Source organism: Gadus macrocephalus, chromosome 19 (genome assembly GCF_031168955.1).
Source record: "Gadus macrocephalus chromosome 19, ASM3116895v1".
Classification (NCBI taxonomy): Eukaryota; Metazoa; Chordata; class Actinopteri; order Gadiformes; family Gadidae; genus Gadus; species Gadus macrocephalus.
This window is the reverse complement of record NC_082400.1, coordinates 3,381,625-3,406,737: the sequence shown is the minus strand read 5'-3', so window position 1 is coordinate 3,406,737 and position 25,113 is coordinate 3,381,625. Positions and strand designations below refer to the sequence as shown.

General features: G+C 49.4%; 1 long non-coding RNA gene and 1 pseudogene across 1 annotated transcript; both read right to left on the bottom strand.

Moving 5' to 3' along the window:
• Positions 1–14,292: 14,292 nt before the first annotated feature.
• On the bottom strand, positions 14,293–17,946 carry LOC132448000 (uncharacterized; annotated as a pseudogene).
• A 2,596-nt stretch (positions 17,947–20,542) lies between these two features.
• On the bottom strand, positions 20,543–21,364 carry LOC132447540 (uncharacterized). The gene is made up of 3 exons (XR_009523102.1): positions 21,208–21,364; positions 21,028–21,107; positions 20,543–20,811 (listed from the first exon to the last, which is right to left on the bottom strand). It is a non-coding gene; the product is annotated as an uncharacterized LOC132447540 (long non-coding RNA).
• Positions 21,365–25,113: the final 3,749 nt, after the last annotated feature.

Here is a 25,113-nt window from a genome sequence, read left to right as displayed (position 1 = left end):
TCCCCCTGCATAATAGTAATCAACCTTACTGTAAATGTGATGCATGAATTAAGTTCTCAGACAATTTCACTTAGTTTTATAAAAATTGAATGGATTTTCCTTTTAATAAAGACAATTCGATCAACCACAACAAAGCTTTTGTGACTTCCCCAAAGAGGCTCCATGCAAAGGAGACATGACCGCATTCATAACAGACAAAAGTCAAATAAATATCGATCAGCTTGATTGCTGCCATGTTTTATTCATGAGCGGACACGCAGTATTAAAAAGCGGAAGCGGAAGCGCTTCCACACTACCAAGTCGTTCCCAAAGTCCGACGTTACAAACGCTAGGAAGCACTCGAGCTAGCACTCTAGTCTCATCTCCATAGGACGCGACTAGCAAGGACGCGTCCTAGCAAGGCTGCAGCCTTCACTTTGGGAAACAGCCTGGGCCTTTAATGGAGCCGTGCACTTCAAAATAGGTCCATAGCAAGGAGCCGTTTGTTTCAGTACGACTCCTTTCAGCTGCCCACCCAGCAAAAAATAAATACATAAAACTGCTAATAAAACGCTTGAGGAGGCGTTTTGAAAAGAAAAAACGTAAATTTTTTTAGAACATGGTAGAAATATAATTATGAGCCTTTGATTGATATCCAGACATTTTTTGCGGAGACACAATCCTGTTCCCCACTTGTATTGGAGTGGACGGCGATATCTACTTCTGGGCCACATGAAATGACGGACCCCCGTCCACAGCCAGCTTTAACAGCTGCAATACCAGGCTTGGCCTCTGAGCACTGGTGGATTGCGGAAGTATGCACTGGGGGCCTGGGATATCCCCCAGAAGTTTGGATGTGCTAAGAAGGTCAAAGGTGAGTGTTAATCTCTTATCAATTTGATCAATTTCATAGTTTCTGTCAGAACATGAACGTGTCCATTTTTGATATTCCTGTGGTGTGACGGCTTTAGTTCGAGAAAAAATCGAAATATTTTTCAAAATGAATCATATTTAGGTTTAAAACAATGAACTTATTCAGTTACTGTAATGCCCAAGGTCAGTCTTGTGTAGCAATGACTCAAAATGGCTGCAAAGGTGAAAGAGTCCTGTGGTGTGACAGCCCTGTCCTGTGGTGTGACATAATTAAGTCAGATGTCTAGCTAGATTCTCGTCTGTTATTTTTGAAATATTAAACATAAATATAAATATATCTGTGTCGCTATATATATTAAACACATATTATAAATATTATACATATTATACAAATATTAAACATATATTAAACATAAATAAATATAAAATATATCTGAAGTCATTGCTTGTTGTATGTGGTATGTTAACGGTCACTGATCATTAATCTGTGATTTTTGTCCGTTTTTAGGCATGAGCAAAGAAAGGACAAAGAGGTACCGGGAAAGGTTAGCGCAGGATGAAGCCAAACATGAGGAGATCCTTAGGGAGAGAAGAAGAAAGTAAATACTTTTATAATAGGGAAATTAAGTTGGTTAAACATTCTCTAAGACGTACACTTGTGTAGAAAACATGTAAAAGCTGTCTCTGTTCCATCAACAGATATCAACAAAAGAAAGAAATCCAACCACGAAACATAACCAGCCTCCCAAAACAAAAGAGAGCAAAGCTTCGTGAGGAATGGAAGAATGCAAAGACAATGAACAGGAAGAAGAAGAAGGATCTGGCAGCCATTTTGGACATTACTCCCCCATCACATGAAAAACATGATGAGTCCTTTAGTCCATTTCATCTTTCTCCTGCTCATCTTACCCCAATTCCAAGTCCCCCAAAAAGATTTTTCAATCCAAGTAGACAGCAAAAATGAAGAGGCTTGAAAGAGAAAACAAGGAGCTAAAAGCAATGCTCGATGGCATGAAAGCCGCGACACAAAAAAAACAGCAAGTCACCAACTTTCTTATCAGGGATGAAAACAACAGGCTCTTGGCAGGAAAAAGGGATACTGTAGGCCGGAAAAATAACAAAATGCAGCGGCGGGTTTTAACCAAAACCTTGAGTGAGCTACACTCCAAATACAACCAAGCATCTAGCGTCACACAGCAAATGTCTTACCGGCAGTTTGCTCGCTACAGGCCCAAGCACATAACAGAGGCCAGGCCAACAGATATAAATACCTGTGCATGCTACCAGCATGACAACATGCGCCTGCTGATTGACTCTTTGGTTTTTAAAGGCATGATTTCAATCAAAAGTCTGTCTAATCTTCTTTCTTCCATTACTTGTAACACAGAGGAACAAGAATGTATGCACAGGCAGTGCACCAACTGCTGTTTTGATGAGGTGCGTCTCAAAACACACGATCCTGTTGAATTCGCTAGGTGGGAGCAGTGGGAGCGGGTGAAGGGGGAGAAAGAGGCAACATGGAGGAACGCACCACAAGCGTAGGACGCAAGTGGCCTAAGGAATAGCAGTCTGTCCGTGAGAATCGTTCCCGGTTCGGGGCGATTCTCACGGGCTCCTCCCACCAGCAGGCCGGGAGGAAGCGGGGTCCAGGCCGGTCCCAGCGTTCAAGGGGGCCGCATCCATGATCAAAACGCCGAACAGGGACGTGGAAGTAAGCATCCTTGAGATCCAGGGATGTGAACCAATCGGCCTCTCTCACACACCGGAGCAACGCTCCAACAGTGAGCATTCTGAATTTCCTCGCGGCAACGAATCTGTTGAACACGCGAAGATCCAGAATAGGTCTCTTTTCCCCTGACTTCTTGGAAACCAGGAAGTAGTGGGAATAAAACCCTAGGTGAGACTCGTGGGGGGGAACGACAGTGATGGCCCCCTTCACCAAGAGACGGGCCACCTCTGCTGCCAGAGCCGTGCTCGCAGCCGGGTCCCGTAGCGTGGTCTCCACCAACCCCATAAAGGGTGGGGGACGACGCTTGAACTGTATGGGATGGCCCCATCTCAACGTGGTGTCCAACCACGATGGCAGAACGCACCGCCGACAATCTGTCTCTGGAGGCGGTCGGGGGACAGCGGCTTTTCGTTAGGGCGCCATCCGGCGCCCGGACAGAAAAGCGCTGCCAGGGGAGGCCCACCCCTCCACGTTGGTGAAATCCGTGAAGGATTTTCACCGGGGCCTTCAGGGTCGAAGGGTCCCCACCGGCAGCAGTGAGCAGGTGCTGCACAGGCGGGAACAGGGGGCACTGGGTAGCCCGCCGGGAAGATGGGGTGCGAAAGCACTCGCCCTGCATATCATCAGATACGGGGACGAGAGGCGGGGCCGGCATGGGAATCCCCTTGATGGCCGCCGCCTCACCCAGGATCTCCCCGAAGAGATCGGCCATCCGGCGCGGTTTCCCACGTTGGACGACGGTCACCGAAGACGTCGTCCATGGAGGCGTCGTCGTCGGCGTTGATGATGCCGTCGTCGTCGTCCAGATCAGGGCCGGCCCTGAACAGGTCGATGGCATGAGTAACCCCTGACTGCAGCTCGCAGATCGAGGAGGGGCTTAAATTTTCCCAAAATGTTAAACGTTTAAGCAGAAAGCGGGAGAACGTATTTGCTTCTGAGTCCATAATACTGCGCACTTTTCTGCCTAGAGGTAAGTTGCCGCTCTCTGTTCGTGTACATTATAAACTAATGTATGGACAGACCAACAAGTTGATCATTAAAATATTCATGCAAGTAACATGCATAGGCCTCATGTTTATGTCATGAGGTCGTTTAAATAATAGCATTTAGGCAGTGTTTTTCAGTTTTTTTTAACCCTTTCGTGCATGGCGTCAACATATGAAGACGATTAAATAAACTCCAATATTTTGGGCTTATCATGGTAATATTCTCTAAACCACATTGGTAAAATATGTTTCGTAATGTTTCAGATTTAAATGTTGCTTTTCCCCTCCAGATTTGCCTGTATATTTTATGTACATCCTATCACAGCTCGCACACGCACACTGCACCACGACATTGCACCACATAACACACACATTACAAAACCAACAGTTCTTTTAAGAACTCCTGTCTGTCTGTCTGTCTGTCTGTCTGTCTGTCTGTCTGTCTGTCTGTCTGTCTGTCTGTCTGTCTGTCTGTCAGCTACTTTGATTGACCTTGTGTTGCCTTCGTACATGTGCGTGCGTGTGTGTGTGTGTATGTGCGTGACAGGTGTCCCACTGCGGTACCCCCCGCTACATGGAGCCCCACATTCTGGGCTGGAGGCCTCTCATGCTCTCCAAGCTCAGGCTGATTTACTTCCTCTTCCTGAAGCCATCCCTGAAGACGTCAATGTGGTAAAAAATATCAAAATGTCAGTGTCAATTTCAGATGGTAAAAGTTATGTTTTAGCAGGGGTTTAAGTGATGCTGTGCCTTTTAATGTTTATTATTTTCCCCTCTGATATATAGAGACACATTAGTATTCTTTTGGATGGTGATACACCAAACATTAATAATATATATATATTATATATATATATATTATATATATATATATTATATATATATATATATATATTAGTGGTGGGCATAGATAAATTTTTTTAATCTAGATTAATTTTGGAATTAATCTAGATTAAAATGGCAAGCAGCAAAAAATTCCTTTCGTTTACCTTGACAACTGTCAATTATACTTGGCAACGGTGAATTATCAAATATAATTCACTGCCGGAAGTTGTGAAGTGCCCATGCAAGTGAACGGAGCAGTCTACAGCATTGAGAAGAGCCGTGTAATAATCCATAATAATGTAAGGTTTAGAATTTAAATATTTGAAAGAATAAATTTGAATAAATTCATATAATTGATATTGGAGTTAATTTGCTAGAAATGTACTGCCAATGTTTAGTCAGTTCATCATTTACATATTTATGTTACACAATTATTACTTACATATTTACATGTTTACATATTTAACACAGTCAGGATATTCTGTTGAATCTGCCTCTCTGATTCCCTCACGTTTACCTCAGTCTAAATTCTAGCTTCTGATTGGTTAGTTCAGTCACGTGATGGGTCCGAACAAGGAAGTGTTTGAAAATAGATTAACGGCGATATTTCTTTTATCGCGCGATAAAAGTTTCGCGTTAACGCAGCCGTTAACGCCGATAACGGCCCACCACTAATATATATATATATATATATATATATATATATATTAATTGACAATTGATTACGTGAGGGTTGTCCGTTGCTGGGCAGGTTTCAATCGCGCTCATGTTGCCGAGGACAGTTGTCATCTTAATGACAACTGATGACGTAGGCCGGTACAATTTTCGCCCCCGGTACAATTTTAACGTGACAGCTGTCGGTGAATAACATGTGTTTCAATGGTTGGGTGTGACCTTACAGGCGTCTGATTCGCGCAAAAATCTAGTTGCGCTGCGCTATGAACCAATAAGCATGATCCCTGGCTGGTGAGCAGTGTTGCCAGATTGGGCAGATTTCCCACTCAATTGGGCTACTTTTAACCACGTTAGGCTGGGAAAATTATCATTGGGCGGGATATTTGCCCAATCTGGCAACGCTGTCGATAACAAACCCGCTCTGCCTGCATAGCCGCTCATCATGAGACGCAAAGCAGGTGAAATCATCTGAAGGATAACGAAATTCTAACATTTGCGAATAAAGTGTACAATGGAAACTTTGGAAACAGGAAATTGTTCATGTTTAATTACACAAAGCATTCCATTCATTGAACTACAGTGCTAAGTTAGCGACCAAAGAAAAAAGCAGACCACTTCGCAAAATCGAGATCACCAAAAGTAATGGCAACGTCAGTGTTGTGGGTGCTACATGGTTTGCTAGGTACTTACTGGTAGCATTACTAGCAATCGACTGTATTGCTGTCCCTGTTTGCTAATGAATAATGGCACATCTCCAGCGTGGGCTGTTCATGGTTTCCCTGATGTGGAAAATCTTGATAGGGCAATCAAACGCCACGACTAGTGTCAAGTTCACGTTGGTGCTGCTATGCGACTTTCCTTGCTAGGCACCATGCCTATAGATCAGGTTGTAGTGGAGCAGATTAATGGCATATTTCAAGAGAATCGTTCAAATTGGTATACAAGCATGAAATTTGGCACAGATACTCTCTAAGGGTCACTTTTTGGGAAAAAGGCGTTGGCCACCAAAAATTCAACATGGCGGCCATTTTTTCAATATGGCTGCTATTTCTGTCAAATGCTCGTTATGTCAATCGTTCAAACAGTGATGTAGGCATAACATTTAGTGAAAATACTCTTAAGAATGTTTTTTTTTAAAAACGGTGCTTGTCCCTCAAAAATTCTAGATGGCAACCATTTTTCAAGAAGGCAACCATTTTTCAAGATGGCTGCCATTTCTCTTGAATCCTTACATTAATTCTTCAAATGGTGATGCTATCATCACATTTGGTACAAATATTCTTCAAGGAACATTCTCATGGAAAAAGGTGTGTGCCACTCAAAAATGTAAAGATGGCGACCATTTTCAAGCTGGCCACCATTTCTGTCAGAGGTCAATGTAATGTGTTAAGGAATAGGTGAGTCAATCTATGAAAAAAAGGGCTTAACCCCCAAAAAATGTATACAAAAGGTTTTTCAATGGATTCTAGTAGTATTTGGTGTGCTGAATAACATACTAAAAGTATACCAAAATATACCTCCCATTCTTGTGATAGCATTGAGCATCTTCCCATCCCTCCAGGATCTTGGTCTCCAGCAGCTGTGGGTTGCATTTGGGCATGGTGTGAGCCTACGGTGGATTGGTGTTCATGACCTATACCATGTTATTGGGCCAGTTAAGACCAAAGGCATTCAATTCTTTCACGCCTTCACAGGTTGTGATACTGTATCAGCCTTTCGCAACAAAGGCAAAAAGACTGCCTGGCAAACCTGGGACATTTTCCCTGAGGCCTCTCTCATCTTCAGCAAACTAAGTCAATACCCTCCTGTTCTGACTGATTGTGACCTGGAGATCCTTGAGCAGTTTGTGGTCCTGCTGTGTGATCGATCAAGCACAGCTGTTAGTGTAGATGAGGCTAGACTTGGCATGTTTGCCCGAAAGCAGAGGCCATATGAGGCCATTCCTCCAACAAGAGCAGCTCTGCTTCAACACACTAAACGTGCTGCATATCAGGCAGGCTGCATATGGGGTCAAGCAACCCAGTGTCAGCCAGAAGCAGAGTTTCCTGCTGACTGGGGATGGAAAAAGATTGGTGAACAATGGGGGTTATTTTGGACAGCAAATGTACCAGTTGCACAAAGTTGTGAACAACTAGCCAAGTGTGGCTGCAAATCAGAGTGCCGTGGAAGATGCAAATGTTTTAGATTGGGGTTCACTTGCACAGAACTGTGCAATTGCAAATGTGAATAAAAAAATAAGTAGGGGAGGCATTGGCTACCATTTTTAACAGTCTTTATTATGACTCGACAGGGCACAACCTCTCAATCTCAGGTTCGACAGTCTAACCAGAAGGTCTTTGAGCTGGTCAAAATGTGAATACAACTTTTTTTTTTATCCTTCCTTTTAACTCAGTCCCAACAAAGTACACTATTAAAGCAACACCCACCATGAAAAATGAATCTTGAATTTTTGCGATTGCCCTTTTCTAAAAGTGTGGCCGTTATTTTGCTAACATGCATGTGTGCATCAGTGTACATACTATCAAAATGGAAAAGTCTCCATCTTGAATTTTTTATTGGCCCTACAATTGTAATAGTAGTAATAATAATAATAGTGGCCTTAATAGAGGCATATTTTCTGTATCACTATTTGGAAACAGTGGCAATGAACATAGGACAGGAATGGCAGTCATCTTGAAAAATGGTTTCCATCCTGAATTTTTACTGGCCACTTCCCAGTGGCCCTTCCTCTCTGTGGACTGCACCTTGCCGTGGTGGAGAGGCTTGTGTACTCCAATGAACCTGAGAGCTATGCCGGCGGGGATTTTATATACCTGGCAAGTTTAACTAGGCCGGACAGGTCAAAGGAGAGGAGGCAGACAAAGCAGACATATGACTATTTGACAGAAATGGTGGCCATCTTGAAAATGTTAATTGTAAAGAATAATACCTCGAGGCTACTGTTTGTTTGTTTTTATCCCCACGCCGGAAGTGATGATTCTGTCGACCAATCAACGGAGGGGGTGTGTAGCTAGAATTTCCCGGGACCCTTTCAGGCGTCTCGTCTCGTTTTCAGTACCCCAACGGAGGAGTCCTGAAAACGAGGCCAAAACGGGTACGGCTAAGTCCGGGTCACGCCCACTTTTGGCGGTGGAAACGCGACCCGATCCGCACCTTTGCGATCCGATCCGTTCCGCACCCTGCAGTGGAAACGCGCCATTAGAGAGTATCTGTGCTAAATTTCATGCTTGTATACCAAAGTGAACGATTTTTTTACTAATCTGCTCCCCTATTGAATCTAGAATAATGTTCTCGTTATTTACTAGTTTGTTACTCTGACCGTTCTGTTTGATATTGTGGAAATTGTGTGGAAAGGGTGAATGATTCAGAGCATGATGCATTTTAAATGGCATCAATTTTGGTCAGTCTTTTCTTAAAACAATTGTTACTGAAAATAAACATAGCTAAATTACAACCAATAACTTCAGTCATTGACGGCAATCCATGAGTGCTGATAGAGTAATTTAGCAAAAATAGGCCCAGATTTTTTTATTTACTTTTACAAATCAAGAGTAGGCCTGATTTGAAAATTGGGCTTTGCATCCTTTCCTTCTGCCCTTGTAGTCCATTTCAAAGACATGCTGCCCTCCAGCTTTCAAATTACAGTGATGCCACTGGTGGCTTTGTATCAAATTTATAATAATACATTTAATTTAGAGGCGCCTTTCAAGACACCCAAGGTCACCTTACAGAGCCTATAGTCATCTTAAATCGTTTAAAAAAAGACATTGTGGGAAAAAAATAAATAAATAAACATAATAAATAAAAAATAAATAAAACAAAAACAAGACAAAACAAAACAAACAACAATCAAAACAGTGATCAGTTAGACGTTGTGTGCGAGTTTGAACAGGTGAGTTTTGAGTTGTGACTTGCAGGTTGTAATGGTGTCTGACTGTTTTATGTGTGGGGGGAGGGAGTTCCAGAGTCTGGGTGCTGAACAGCTGAATGACCGGGCACCCATTGTAGTGAGTCGTGATGTGGGGATACATAGTAGTCCAGCAGAGGTTGAGCGGAGGGAGCGGGAGGGAGTGTATTCTTGGAGGAGGTCGCAGGGGTAACTGGGGGCTAGGTTGTGGAGAGCTTTGTAGGTGAGGAGTAGGGTTTTGTATTGGATGCGTTAGTGTACTGGGAGCCAGTGAAGTTGGATGAGGACAGGGGTGATGTGGTCAGATGATTTGGTGCGGGTGATGATCCGGGCGGCTGAGTTCTGAATGATCTGCAGTCTGTTGATGAGTTTGGTGGGGAGTCCGGTGAGGAGGGCGTTGCAGTAGTCTATGCGTGATGTGACAAATGAGTGAACTAGGATTTCAGTGCTGGATTGGGTCAGTGATGGGCGGAGTCTGGCGATGTTGCGGAGGTGGAAGAATGCAGTCCGGGTGATGTTGTGAATATGGGGTGCGAATGAGAGGGTGTTGTCCAGGATGACGCCGAGGCTCTTGACTTTGGAGGAGAAGGGTACTGGGAATCCATCGATGATTATGAGTGGAGCTGGGGTGTGTTGTGATTTAGTGAGGGTGGATTTGGATCCGATGAGCAGGGCCTCGGTCTTGTTTCCATTGAGTTTCAGGAAGTTCCTGCTCAACCAGCTCCGGATCTCCAGGCACGTGATGAGGGAGGTGGGGGGGATGGCAGTGGTGGGTTTGGTGGAGATGTAGACCTGTGTGTCGTCAGCGTAGCAGTGAAAATGGACCCCATGGTGACGGAGGAGTGTGCCCAGCGGGAGGAGGTAAGTGGTGAACAGGAGTGGACCCAAGACTGACCCCTGGGGGACACCCAGTGAGACACCTGAACAACCAGACTTGTGGTTGCTTAGTTGAACAAATTGTTGACGGCCGGTGAGGTAGGATGTAAACCAGGAGAGTGCAGCACCAGTGATCCCAATGCCAGCCAGGCGGTCCAGGAGCAGAGGGTGGGAGATGGTGTCGAATGCTGCGCTGAGATCGAGGAGGATGAGAATGGTGAGTAATCCAGAGTTAGCTGCAAGGAGGAGGTCGTTGGTGATTTTAACTAGGGCTGTTTCAGTGCTGTGTTTTGGACGGAAGCCAGATTGGAACGGTTCGTGGAGATTGTTTGTGTCGAGGTGGGACTGTAGTTGTGCGGCAACCACCCTTTCAAGTGTTTTGGAGATGAAAGGGAGATTGGAGATGGGCCGGTAATGGTTAAGGTCAGTTGGGTCAGCACCAGGTTTTTTCAGGATGGGAGTGATGGCAGCCAGCTTGAGAGTGGGGGGTACAGTACCAGTAGTGAGGGAGGAGTTAATTATGTTGGTGATCATGGGGGAGATGGACGGAAGACATGCTTTGACAAGGGAGGTGGGAAGAGGATCGAGCTGACAGGTGGTGGTTTTGGCTTTGCGGATGAGTTCTGAAACGGTCTGTTCTGTTACTGGGGTGAAGTCAGAGAGGGAGCTGATGAGAGGTTGGCCAGAGGTGATCATCAGAGGGGGTGCGAGATGAGGCCAGTTGTTGGTGAATGGTGTTGATTTTAGAGCTGAAGAAGTCCAGGAACGCAGTGCATTGGGTGGTGGAAATGTCTGGAGGGAGGGATTTAGGAGGCTGAAGTAAGTGGCTGACTGTTGAGAAGAGGACTCTGCTGTTGCCTGTACCAGTGTTGATGTGGTTGGAGTAGTATGAGGTTTTGGCAGTGGTGAGGGCATTCTTGTAGTGATGGAGGTGGTCCGAATACATTTGGCGTTGTACAGTGAGTTGAGTCTTATTGTAGAGTCGCTCCAGTCGACGACCAGTGGCTTTGAGCTGGCGCAGATGAGGAGTGAACCAGTGTGGGTGAATGAGACTGAGCGGGTTTTCAGGGGGGCCAGGGTGGTGAGGGAGGAGGAGAGGCAGTTATTGTAGTGGTCAGTCAGGTCAGTCAGGTCAGTCACCAGGTCAGTCAGGGAGGAAGCTGGGGGAGGGTTGGGGTAGGAGCTGATCAGGGTGGAGAGGTCTGTGGTGTTGATAAGTTTGATGTTTCTGAAGGAGATGGTCCGTTGTTCCTTGGTTTTGTGTAGTTGGGTATGAATGTCAAAAAGTACAGCTTTGTGGTCGGAGATGGGGAAATCAATGACATCAAGGTTAGTGGGAGTGATGTCAGTGCAGCAGATTAAATCCAGAATGTGACCTTTGTTATGGGTTGGGAGGTTGACATGTTGTGTGATGCCAAGACAGTCCAGAAGTGATGTGAAGTCATTAGCAAAAGTACAGGATGGGTTGTCAATGTGGATGTTGAAATCACCAAGGAGGATAACAGTGGGGGACATTGCACATACAGATGTAAGTAGTGATGAGAATTCATTGAGGAAAACGGCGGAGGGTTTTGGTGGTCTGTAAATGGTGACAATGATAGTGGGTTTGGGGCCTGAGAGTTTTACAGCTAGACATTCAAAGGAGGAGTGAAGGGGGACTGTGACAGTGGTGACTTTGATGTTATCACGATGGAGGAGAGCGAGGCCACCCCCCCTCCCATTAACCCGGGGTTTACTAATAAAAGAAAAACCTGGTGGGACAGCCTCATTTAGATGGGAGAAGTCATTTGGTTGTTGCCAGGTCTCAGTGAGGCAGAGAATGTCTAGGCTCTGGTCAACAATGAAGTCATTTATCAAAAGGGCCTTATTACTGAGGGATCTGGTGTTCAGCAGACAGAGTTTCAGACAGGTGAGTGGAGTGTAGCAGGTTGCTTTGAGCAGAGGGGACAGTACACTGTGATTGACGGGACTGACCGTACGGGCTGTGCGAGGAGGGGGGCGGGGCCCAGTGGACCAGAAGGAGCGGATGTTTTTGTTGCTGGTGTGAGTGTACTGAAAATTCCGTCCAGAGCCTCGGTGGATGTATTTTGGTCGTTTGAGAATGTCGTGGTGGGATGCAAGCTGAGGTGGGGGGGGTCCTTGAGAAGATCCATAGACGTAACATCTCAGTTACCGAGTAACGGAGCAGTAGAGATGCGCTCGTTACGTGAGAGTCAAACATAGCGCAATCCAGAGGAACAGGTTAAAAATCCACAGGTTGTGAAGTCGGAAGAAGCCAGCGGTAGATCCAGGCGATTATGGTGAAGCCACAGAGCCAGCACAGCGGAGGCAGAGGAGTGGAGCAAGCCGGTTGTAGCTACGCTGGAGACGGGGAAGCCAGTTGGACGGCGCCGGGGGTTAGCAGCAGTCTAGCCGGCCAGCAGGTGTCATCCACCAACAGCTGCACGACTCCACGCACAAAACACAAAACAAAACACGCAGACGTTTAACGTTCAGAAATAAATAAATCAAGAAAATTTACGCAGTTACTTAACTTAACTTTGTAGTCCGATCCGAGGTCCAGAAGGGTTTCAGACAGAAGGTGTTGAAAGTAAGCAAAAGAAAACTGATAAAAAGTTAAAAGACTAGTAAGAAAAAGAAAAAGAAAATCGTGAAAAAATAATGTTCAGAATGACGTTCCGGTGAGCAGCAGCAGCGTTCAAAAGGCAACAGCGTCCACCAACTGTTAGGGTAGCGTTAGCTGCTGGACCCAAGAGCAGAACACAGAGACAGGACAGGAGTTGGAGTGACGGTGAACAGGTTTATTTAGTTCAGCTAGGAGTGAAGCAGGAGGTTGGTTGGAGTGGGGCGTATCGGGCTGGAGGGAGTGAAGACTGCAGGCTGGAGGTGACGATCCAAAAACTATAGGTGAGAGAAAACAAAGGTGAGGCACGAGAATTCCACAAGAGAGAACACTAGAGAGATACACTGGAGCCAGGAACGAGTAACTACCACGGTAACACGAAATACGATCTGGCGATGACTGCAGGGAAACCAGGTGTATTTGTAGGGGAGTTGATGAGACGATGCAGGCCAGGTGTGAGCAGTTGAGTGGCAGGCAAGGCAGAGACAGACAGGGGGCATGGCCAACACAGGGGCAGAATACACAGCACCACAACAGTGGCCATGACACCAACTGTACGACTCCACGTATAAAACACATAAAAATAAAGAAAACTGGCGCACTTACAATAGCGAAAAGTGACTATATATAACTAGTAAACTTAGCTAAACTACTGAAGACCAAAAAAAACGACAAAATGTTCAATGCAATCGTGAGAAATATTGAAAATACTGAATAAAAACCAGCCATACAGCGCGGCGTTAGACTCGCCAGCTCTCCGTTACTAGGCGTTTATTCACATAACTATCCCTCCATACTATTTTGTAGTTCACCAAAACACCCTGAAACAACTTGAGTCTCACATTCTTATGCCACCATACGCCGACAGTGCAAGCAGGCCAATGGCAACCAAGCGCGCAGTCCTTCCTCCCTCACTTTAAAAACTACCAGCCGCCACTGGTGTAAACATAATTTGGATGGGAAGGAGTGGTGTCCTTATACACGCAACGCAGAGTTACGTATGTAACTCCGGTTCTATGAATCCTGGATGACCGGTGCATTAAGCACTGGATTTATCCGTCTCGCGCATGCGCAGTTCGAGTACCTATACCAACAAGGTCACATGTGACCCTCGTGACACCGGATTGGCTATATAGCCCGGTGTCGACAGAGGATCTGTTCCCAGAATCTTCTCGCGAACCACGAGACTTCTGAGTGACCTGTAACTCTGGCGGTCATCCAGGATTCATAGAACCGGAGTTACATACGTAACTCTGCGTTCTATTTCATCCTTACTGACCGCCAGAGGCGGTGCATTAAGCACTGGATGGCCAATACCAACAACGTCACGAAGAATCAAGGCGCTCACCTACTGACCAGAGACAGCAGAGCTTGGCATCAGGGCCACGCCCATTGGATGGGGAGTGGCAACGTTGACCCGGTAGAACCTGGAGAATGTGCTAGGCGACGCCCATGACGCTGCGGCACAGATGGTCCCCAGGGGCACCCCTCTCAGGGCAGCCCATGATGTTGAGACGCTCCTGGTTGAGTGACACCTCACCCTGGATGGCGGGGGGCGGCCACTGGCCCCGTAGGCGTGCGTTATGGTCTCCACAATCCAGTGGGACAGCCTCTGCTTTGTTAAAGCACGACCCCTGTTAGGGCCACCATGGCAAACAAAAAGCTGCTCCGACTGCCGAATACCGGCGGTAGCAGAAATATAAGCCCTAAGGGCCCGCACCGGGCACAGCAGCTCAGACCCACCATCCCCAGAAGGGGGGTCAAAGCGTGCTAACTGGATGGGCTGGTTATGGTGATTGCGTGGCAGCATCTTTGGCAGGAACGCAACATTCGGCCATAGAGTGACACCCGAGCCATCAGAGTTCCACCTCAGGCATGTATCACTCACTGATAGGGCATGCAACTCCCCGACCCGCTTGGCAGATGTTATGGCGAGTAAAAAGGCAGCCTTCATGGACAGCCACTTCAACCCCCCTTGACCCAAAGGCTCGAAGGGAGGCGATGACAAGGCTTCCAGCACCAGCGGCAGGTCCCATGCTGGAGACCGCATGGCTGTAGGGGGACGCAGCCTCAAAGCCCCTCTAAGAAAGAGGGACACTAATCTGTGGCACCCTACCGTGGCGCTGTCAACCCTATCATGTAGGGAGGAGATGGCAGCGACATAGACCCTCAAGGTAGAGTGCGACCGGCCACTATCCAGGAGGGACTGCAGAAATTCCAGCACCGTGGTCACAGCGCAGTGCACTGGATCCACGGCCCTAGCCGCACACCAGTTGGAGAACAGCTTCCACTTGTTTCCGTACTGCAACCTGGTCGACGGTGCCCTGGCACTCATGACCGTACCCCTGACAGCCGCAGTGCACTCCCTCAGCAGTGGGTCGGGCCCTGCAGTGGCCAAGCCCAGAGCTGTAGGCGAGAGGGGTCGGGATGCCAGATCTGACCCCCCAGCTGGGACAGGAGATCCCTCCTGTCGGGGAGGCGCCATGGCGAGCTGCAGCAGAGCTTGAGCAGCAGTGGATACCAGAGCCTCCCCGGCCAAAAGGGGGCCACCAGAAGGAGCCGGTGGCCCTGCAAAAGGACCCTCTGGAGTGTCGGCAGAACCAGAGGCAATGGTGGGTACGCATAAAGAGGCCTGTCCGGCCAATCGTGCGCCAGCGCGTCCTGCCCTAAAGGGCTGGACGCTTCTGCCCAGGAGAACCAGAGGGGGCAATGCGCCGACTCCTCCGAGGCAAAGAGGTCCACCTCTGCCCTGCCGAAGAGGCCCCACATTGACTCCACCACCTCGGGGTGAAGCCGCCATTCCCCCGGTGGAGGCTTCCGTCGGGAGAGGAAGTCTGCCGCCCGATTCTGGGCCCCCGGCAAATAGACTGCCCGTAGGCTGGCCAGACGGGGAGAAGCCCAAGTCCACAGGCTCTGGGATACCCGGAGAAGCCGTGCCGACCTGGTGCCCCCCTGGTGGTTCACCTGGGAAACCGTGGCCATGTTGTCCGACCGGACCAGGACATGCCGGCCTGACAAATGGGGCAGAAAGCTGGCTAGTGCCAGCTGCACAGCCCGGAGTTCCAGCACATTAATGTGTTGTGCCACGTCCCGGCCAGACCACCGTGCCTGCGCAGTCCTGCCCTGCCACACTGCGCCCCATCCCGAGAGGCAGGCGTCGGTTGTCACCAACTCCCGGCGTGCCGGGATTGCGCCCATGGGCACGCCTGCCTCCAGATACGCTCTCTTTCTCCATGGAGCCAGAGAGACAAGACACTGCAGGGTCACCTTGACCCTCCTCTGCCTGTGCCACTTGGCATCTAGGTGCAGGCTGTTCAGCCACATTTGGAGTGGGCGCAGGGACAGTAAGCCCAGAGGCACCACAGCTGAAGCAGCTGCCAGCTTGCCCAGAAGCTGAAGAAACTGAATAAAAAGCAGCCTCCTGCCGGCTCTGAAGAGGGGAAGGAGGCGGAGGATGTCGTTCACCCGTCGAGGTCAAAGGTAGGCCTTCATGGCGACCGAGTCCAGGACCAACCCCAGATAGGTAACCCGTTGGGAAGGGTCCAGGCAACTCTTTGATTGGTTCACCGTCAAGCCCAGCCGGGCGACGTGCGACAGCAGGTGGGCCGTGTCCTGGGCCACCTGGGACCTGGAGGGCGCACAGCCAGTCGCCAGCCAGTCGTCCAGATACGGCAGGACCTTCATGCCCTGCGTCTGCAGGGGTGCGAGGGCTGCCGCCACAACCCTGGTGAAAACCCTCGGGGAGAGGGAAAGCCCGAAGGGAAGTACCCTGAACTGGTAATGCCTGCCCCGATAGGCAAACCTCAGGAACCGCCTGTGGTGTGCCGCAACCGGCACATGAAAATAGGCGTCCTTCAGGTCTATGGTCGTGAACCACTCCCCCCTGGCAACTACCCTCAGGGTATCCGCCGAGGTGAGCATGTGGAATGGTAAAATTTTTAAAAACGTGTTCAGGCCCCTTAGGTCTAGAATGGGCCTGAATCCGCCGTCTTTCTTGGTTACCAGAAAGTAAGCCGAGTAGAACCCCCCGGGTTGTAACTGAGGGTCCACTGGCTCGATCGCACCCTTGGCCAGGAGGGCGGATAGCTCCTGGGCCAGAGCTGCGGCCTTCGTCGGATCGCGGACGACTGTCATCCTGACCCGGCCGAAGGCCTGGGGCCGGCGTCGGAACTGTAATTCGTACCCCCGGGTTAAGGTGGAAACCACCCAGGGGTCTATAGTACAGGCAGCCCAGTAACTGATCTGCTGCTGGGAAAAACAGCCGACGACCAGCCCCGTGGTCCTAGCGCCTGGCCCCCCGGCCTCTGTCGGCTCTGGAGGGGTACCGGTGAGGCTCCGCGGCCCGAGGCTGCCCGGGCGATGGGCGGGCGGGGGCGCGAAAGCTATCAGCGGGCTGCTGGGCGGGCCGCCGAGACCTGCGTAGGCCCTCATCCCTCGCTGGGTAAGAGCGTGGTGGCTGGTAGCGGCCCCGGGGGGCAGACGGGGGGGCTCTAGGCCTGCCAGGAGCGGACACACTCCTGTGAAGACCCGACAGCTGCAGGTTGGTTTGCCTAGCTTGGGCAGCTCGCTCCAGCGTCTCCAGGGCAGCTGATCCAAACAGCTCCCCCGGTACCACTGGCACGGCTCTGAGGGCCTTCCTGCACGCCTCCGTCAGGGGCGACTGAGCCAACCAAACCTGGCGGCGAGTCTGGACCAGGGTGGACATAACACGCCCCAATTCCCTGGACATGAGGGCAAAGGCCTGTAGGGACGCGTCGCTCAGGTCCTGCGTAGACGGCTCAACTGCAGCTTGTTGCAGCGAGGTCGAGAGTGCCAGCATTAGGTGGGAGAGGGAGTTGCCAATCCGCCCCATACGTGCTGCTGCGTCGTAGGCCTTCGAGAGCAGGTCGTCTGTGACCCTGCACTGGGGCCGAGGACACCTGGCATCCGGCCGTAAGGCCTGATCGGGGGTTAAAATGAGGGAGGCAATGGCGGGCTCAACGGGTGGCATGCGACCCAAACCATACTGCGCTGGATCCCGCATGGCAGCCAAGGCCCGAGCACTGGAAGAAGGACGGGGGAGAGCCTTGGCATCCTTCCAGCAGACGTGTAGCTCCTTTAAATACTCCTCCGAAGGAGGGACAGAGAAAGGGGCTGTGGCAGGGCTGCGCCTGAAAAAGGCGCTAGTCTGAGCCAAGTCTGCCTGAGGAGCATCGAGCCCCAGGCGAGCCAGGGCCGTACGGATGACGGCCCCGATGGGGTTACCCTCTGTGCTGTGCCCAGAGCTCTGAGCAGAGGAGCGGGAGGCCTCCCCAAAAGCGTTTGAGGCTTCCTCCCCCGTGACACCCTCACTGAAGAGGTTGGCTGATGCCGCCAGCGACAGGACATCGTCCGTCCCCGGCACATCCCCCAAGGAAGGGTCAGGCCGGATGTCAGCCACCGCGCCACCTGCCCCAGGTTGCAGGGTCAGGAGGAGTTCCTGTATCCTCACCATGTCGGACGACAAGTGATCCACCTTGGATGCTAGCTCGTCCCTAGCCCTTTTCCTGGGGGGGGGGGCCTGCTCTACCCCGACGCCAAGAACGGACGGGCTGAGCCGGAGGAAGTGGCGCTATTGATGGACGGTCGACGGCTGTTGGTTGTTCCACCACTGCGAGCCTAGCCAGCCTGAGTGCCAAGGGCATGGAGCCGCAGTTCATACAGGCCCTCTCTGTAAGGCCCTCCCTCAAATGCTCGAAGCCGAGGCAAGAGGGGCAGCGATCATGGCCATCGTCAGGCTCAAGGAGGGCCACACAGGCGCCGCACACATGAGCCATCAGCAGAACACTGGGAGAGGGAGCACTGCCTTCACCAGTAAGCTACTAATTCAAGAAAAGCCAAGAAAGTGTTACCGGGAGAGGACGCGAGAGCGCAGTCTTCACCAGCAAGTGACTGAAAATAATTACACACTCAAATATACAGCAGTGTTCTCGGGAGAGGACGCGAGAGCGCTGCCTTCACCGGTAAGTGACTGAAAAGAAACACACAAGTGTTACAGGGAGAGGGCGCGAGAGCGCTGCCTTCACCGGTAAGTGACTGAAAAGAAATACGCAACAGTGTTACAGGGAGAGGGCGCGAGAGCGCTGCCTTCACCGGTAAGTGACCGAAAGAAATACGCAACAGTGTTACAGGGAGAGGGCGCGAGTACGCTGCCTTCACCGGTAAGTGACTGACCGAAAAAAAAAAAAATTACCAAACAAATTTGGTAACCCAGAACACAGCCGAGCTGTTTCTATCAGGGAGCTATCAAGTAGCAGCTACAAGCGCTGGGGGGAGCGAACTGTACAATGTAGCCAGTAGTGAAAATAATCCCAGTAGTGAAAATAATCCCAGCAGTGTTGCCGGGAGAGGACGCGAGAGTGCTGCCTTCACCGGTAAGTGACTGAACGATTATATATATATATTCTTCCAACAAAAGTGTTACTAAACAAAAACTTGGAAGCTTCTACTCAAAGGAAGCCTTTCAGCGCTGTACAGACAAACAGCCCCTGGAGGACGAGTTCACCCGTTGCTCCGACCCTTGGTCGCGAGGCTGCACACAGTCTAGAGCGCGATCCTTTTCAAAAAGCGAATACGCTATCCGCAAGCGGTACTACTACATGCGTCTTTGCGAGAAGATGAAAGGAACAGATCCTCTGTCGACACCGGGCTATATAGCCAATCCGGTGTCACGAGGGTCACATGTGACCTTGTTGGTATAGGTACTCGAACTGAGCATGCGCGAGACGGATAAATCCAGTGCTTAATGCACCGCCTCTGGCGGTCAGTAAGGATGAAATAGAACTGATCCCTTCCCTTCACTTAATTGTTTCTAGTGAAGTATAAAAAAAATAGTGTTGAATTATACGTAGCACTCAATCGGTATCGGTATCGGTACCCAGCGATACCCAGCCCAATGGTACTGTGTTCTTTACCGGTACATTTATTTAGGATTTGTAAGTATTATCTGGTTCCCCATTTCTATCAGCATAATGTTTTGTAAGTATTATTCAGTATAACAGTATTGTACCTAAAATAATTATATTTTGTTGACTGTAGTATAGAAAGCAGTGATAAAATACACTTCATTTTGACTTCTACTCTAAATTATAGTATAATAATATTGTACTGAAAGTACATGCCTTTATGATGCTTAAATTGTGATAGAACTTTATCAATATTTAAGCGATATCACACGAGAGGGAGTGCTGTTGTACTGAATATCAGCACGGCTGTGATTCGGTCGTAGGTACGAGGCCGTAGGCCGAGCGCCGAAGATAATCCCAGCCGTGCTGATATTCAGTACACCAGCACGACCTCAAATGTGATATTGCTTTTATGCAACAGTTCTAAAGGCACCATTTATTAGTTAACAGTAACAAGCAACAAGAGATTATGATTTGTTTGTTTATTTAATGATTTATTTGGCTCCGCCAACACAAATAGATCCGCAACTGGACTGGGACTGAACTGTTGCCAAGCAACACATAAACATACTAGCAATCTAAGATAAATAAAGTCTGTTAACAACATTAACGGTTTTTAAAACAGCTGTTAAGCGGAGTGATACATGTTTAGTTAAGTCCCAGTGCTTATATCAACACTATATCAGCAAATGGAATGCCACTTGGTCGGAACTGACTGTTGTACACACATTTGTATAACATAACAGCACACTTTAAAAGTCCTAAATACAATCAGAAAGTGCATTATAATTAATTTTGAAATATTACAGGCATGCTAGAATAATAGTAAAGAGTAGTTTCCAAATGTTTACAAAATACACCTCTACAATACTATCAATTGAAGTCTAAAGGATTTTTCAGTATATAAAAAAAAAAAGAAAGTGTACATTCTTTCAAAAGTATAGTTGAAATATAATACTTTTCCCCTGGGTGTGTACATATAAATATATAAAATATAAATGCTGAAAAGACAGACCTCCCCTGGGATAGAACCAGGACAACATGAGACCTTTAAGTCAACAGGATGTTCCCAGGACCTCAGTCTGTTAGGCGTCTCCTCTGACCTCTGTGAAGGGGGGAGGAGTTGGAATCTCCACAGTAACCCAGCCTGTCACCGCGTCCGTCACCATGCTGGGAGTGGCCGCAGTGGGCGTGCTCCCCTCCGTGATTGGTCCCATTGCAGTCGTGTCCACGTCCGCCGCTGTGATAGTTGTTACGGCAACAGTGGGTGGGGCCAGTGTACCAGGGGTGGAACGCTCCTCTTCTTCTTCTGAGGAGGAGGAAGCTGAGTCATAGGACTCAACGGAGGAGGAGGAGGAGGACTCATGGGACTCAGACTCAGAGGACGACTCTGAGGAGGACACCAACCGCCTCATCTTTGCAGGAAGTGTTGGGGAAAAAAGAGACGATTTCAGTTCAGACTACTGGAATTAAACTGCATCTGCATGGGTTCTGTGTGTGTTTATGTGTGTGTGTGTGTGTGTGTGTGTGTGAGAGAGAATAATAATCAATCAATCAAGGCATTTCAATGAAATCCATTATTTGTGAGGGTATGAAAGAAAAAAAAGGTAAACCGGAGCTAGTTAGCTTACTGGCATAGCGAACGCTGGGGAGAGGAGAAGCAGGACGAGGGACAGGGATTCCATCTCTTTGCCCTGATTGGTCACTGTGCCTGACGGAGGGAGGGAAATCCACAAATAAAAACAGATTCAGGAAATCAACTTGATTATCTGTCTCTATCCTACAAAAAGTAAAGACAACCATGGTCCTACCTTTGGAGACAGAAGGAGATAAGATTGCTGGAGGTTGTGTTTCTCTAATCACTGGGGAGGTCGTAGTCGGAGGGGGAGCAGATCTCTCACCAGATATATATACTGTGGGGGCTGAGAGGTGGGACTGGGATGTTCAGGGTTGGACCTTCCTCTCTGCCCAAACCAGTGTTACCTCAAACCCAGAGAGGGTGTCATGAGATTGGTATGACTGTCCCTACATCATGCTGAGGTTACTTCACTGGAGAGTATCACCACAAACGTGCTCATGGCAGCATGAGATGCTAAAGCACACCCTTCTTCAGCATATGCAGAATATCTCACAACAAAACAGGAAACGAGCTCTAATCCTCCCTTGCGGTTAGTGGATTCAGGCCCTGGCTCTGTCCCTTGTGCCCCCAGAAGTTCTGCTATAAGGCGGTAGATCTGCTGGGTCTCATTAACCAGTCCAGGCAGTGTGAGTATGAAACTTAGAGACAGTGTCAGTATGAACCTGAAGTGCCAGTGTAAGTATGAACCCAGACCAGGCAGACCAGTGTAGTGGCGATTTGTCCTCAATAAAACAATAACTGGAATATAAAGAAATCAAACCAAGCAACGTAATAAAAATAGCCACTGAGGCACCAGAGGCAGGAATTTTATGAAGTGTGGGCAAAGAGTCAACTGTCCAGTCGGGATATTGAGTTTCTGGAGGTTTATTTTCCGGTGTTACAAGCAAACAAAACAAATGACAGTGTGAACTCCTTTGTCTCTCTGGTACAGCTGGTGAAAAAACACGACCCTTCCCCGTGGCCTCTCTTACCTGCCCGCCTACCTCTATATATACGTCTATATAGACAATCAGTTCAATTAACTTTAATTTATAATGCAAACGAGCAAATGAAATCATGATCCCAAAGCAGGCAGTGTCAGTATGAACCCAGAGCAGGCAGTGTTAGTAGGAACCCAGACAGAATTCTGGGTTTTAAGTAATGAGTCAACATTACTCAACCAGCCAGGTCTGTTCTTGTCCTCTGTGGCAACACTGTGACTACATTGTGGTTAGCCTACAATAACTCAGTTAGACACAGTTAGAGCAATGGCCTTGCTTCAATGGAAGGACACTGTGAGGTTTCTCAATACACAAACAAACTAAGCAGAAATGTGTTGATCTGCATCATCGTCGCGTCCGCTGTCTCCACTGTCGTGCCAGCTGTCAATGTCACAAGCTGTCACTTTAGCACTGAGCTAGCAGACCGCTAACTGCGTTTGGAAACATGTCTATGTTCCCCGGGTCCTATGTTCCCCAGGTCCTATTTTCCCCTCTTTGTATGAGACTGGGGAACATAGGACCCTTTTTTTTTAAAAAGGGTCCTATGTTCCCCGCTTTTCCAATGCTCCTACCGGGGGATCACAGGGAGACCATCCGGTTCATGCTTCTGCCTACCCCCAGCCAACCTGTCATCCTGGGTCACTCCTGGCTTCGTAGGCACAACCCCAATAATGACTGGTCTACCTGTTCCATCCGGGATTGGGGAGTGACCTGTTTGCATTCCTGCCTTAAGACGCAATCACCGTCGCCTTCCCCCCTCGCTCCTGCTCCAGCCTCAGACATCTCCGGGGTCCCTGCAGTCTACCATGACCTGAGGGACGTCAGGTCATGGGGCGTTTGTACTCCCTTTCCGCCCCCGAGCGACAAACCATGGAGGAGTACATCCGGTCCTCCTTAGCAGCGGGGATCATCCGACCCTCTTCGTCACCCGCTGGGGCAGGTTTCTTCTTTGTGGGCAAGAAGGACAAGTCCCTAAGGCCCTGCATCGATTACCGAGGTCTGAACAACATCACAGTAAAGAACCGTTACCCTCTTCCACTACTCTCCTCTGCCTTCGAGATGCTCCAGGCAGGGGGCAACGTTGTTCTCCAAGCTCGACCTTAGGAATGCTTGCCATCTGGTTCACATCCGAGACGGAGACCAGTGGAAGACGGCCTTCAACACCCCTACAGGTCATTACGAGTACCTGGTGATGCCCTTCGGTTTGACCAACGCCCCGGCAGTCTTCCAAGCGCTCGTCAATGACCTTCTGCGGGACATGTTCAATAAGTTTGTTTTCGTCATCTGGACGACATCCTGATCTTCTCCCGCAACCTAGAGGAACACGTCACCCACGTCCGGTCGGTTCTCCGCCGCCTCCTAGACAACTCCCTGTACGTCAAGGCGGAGAAGTGCGTGTTCCATGCACCCTCTGTCTCCTTCCTGGGATACATTATAGCAAGGGACAACCTGCGGATGGATCCTGCCAAGGTCTCTGCTGTCACCTCCTGGGCCCCCCCGGAAACACGCATGCAGCTGCAGCGTTTCTTGGGGTTCGCCAACTTCTACCGGCGCTTCATCAGAGGCTTCAGCTCCATCACGTCCCCCCCTCTCGGCCCTCACCTCGCCCAAGGTTCTCAAGACCAGCTTCACCACCGCCCCCATCCTTCAGATCCCCGAGCCCGACCGGCAGTTCATTGTGGAGGTGGACGCATCCGGTGTGGGAGTAAGGGCGATCCTCTCCCAGCGTTCTTCCACCGACCAGAAAATCCACCCCGGAGCCTTCTTCTCTCGCCGTCTAACCCCCTCGGAGAGAAACTATGATATCGGCAACAGGGACTATGATATGATATCGGCAGCACTGGCTAGAAGGAACCAATGTTCAGTTTTTGGTCTGGACCGATCACCAGAACCTAGAGTATATCCGGTCCGCCAAGAGGTTGAACTCCAGACAGGCCCGCTGGTCACTGTTCTTCGACCGGTTCAACTTCACCTTGTCCTATCTACCCGGTTCACGTAACCTAAAACCTCAGGCTCTCTCCCGACAGTTCCCCGAGTGTCCCGATGAGACGTTCAAGCCTTCCACCATCGTCCTAGCTTCCTGCCTCGTCGCTTACATCACCTGGGAGATAGAGGAGAAGGTACGAACTGCCACTGTGGACCAGCCAGCTCCGAGTCCCTGTCCCCATGACCGCCTGTTTGCCCCGTCACACCTCCGTTCTGACGTGCTCCAGTTGGGCCATGCTTCCCGGCTCACCTGTCACCCCGGCATCCAGCGGACCCGGGACTTCCTGCGACGGCGCTTCTGGTGGCCGTCACTGGAAGAGGATGTCCGGGGCTTCGTCAATGCCTGTCCTGTTTGTAACCAGAATAAGACCTCTCGCCGCCCACCTGCCGGCTTCCTAAACCCTTTGCCCATTCCCCATTGTCCCTGGTCGCATATCTCTCTGGACTTTGTGACTGGTTTGCCTGCATCCAAGGGCCACACCGTCATCCTTACCATAGTAGATCAATTTAGTAAGTTGGCCCATTTCATCCCCCTTACTAAACTCCCCTCTGCCAGGGAGACTGCGGAACTGCTCCTCAGCACCCCATGCCCATTACTCGTCTTCCGCCTCCATTGGTTACCTACGGATGTCGTCTCTGACCGGGGGCCCAAATTCACCTCGGTCTTCTGTAGGGAATTCTGCAGCCTAGTCTGAGCTACCACCAGCCTATCTTCCGGCTTCCACCCGCAGTCCAATGGACAGACCGAGAGGGTCAATCAAGATCTGGAGACCACCCTCCGATGCCTGGAGAACCGCATTCCGGATTCCTGGTCCGACTTACTGGTATGGGTAGAGTATGCGCATAACACCCTTACCTGCTCATCCACCGGCCTCTCTCCCTTTCAGTGCGCCTACGGGTATCTGCCTCCCCTATTCCCTGACCTGGATAATCTATCCTCCTTGGATAGATTGTTGAGAAACGACTAAATATACTCTGCAATTGAGCCTACTAGTATTGAACGGTTACGAGGGTTACTAGGGTTAAAGGGGTACCATGGTTGGAAGGTTGGGGTTAGGCAGTTCCAGGGAAATTGTGTGTATGTAGAAAAACTAAATAAATTAGAACATTAC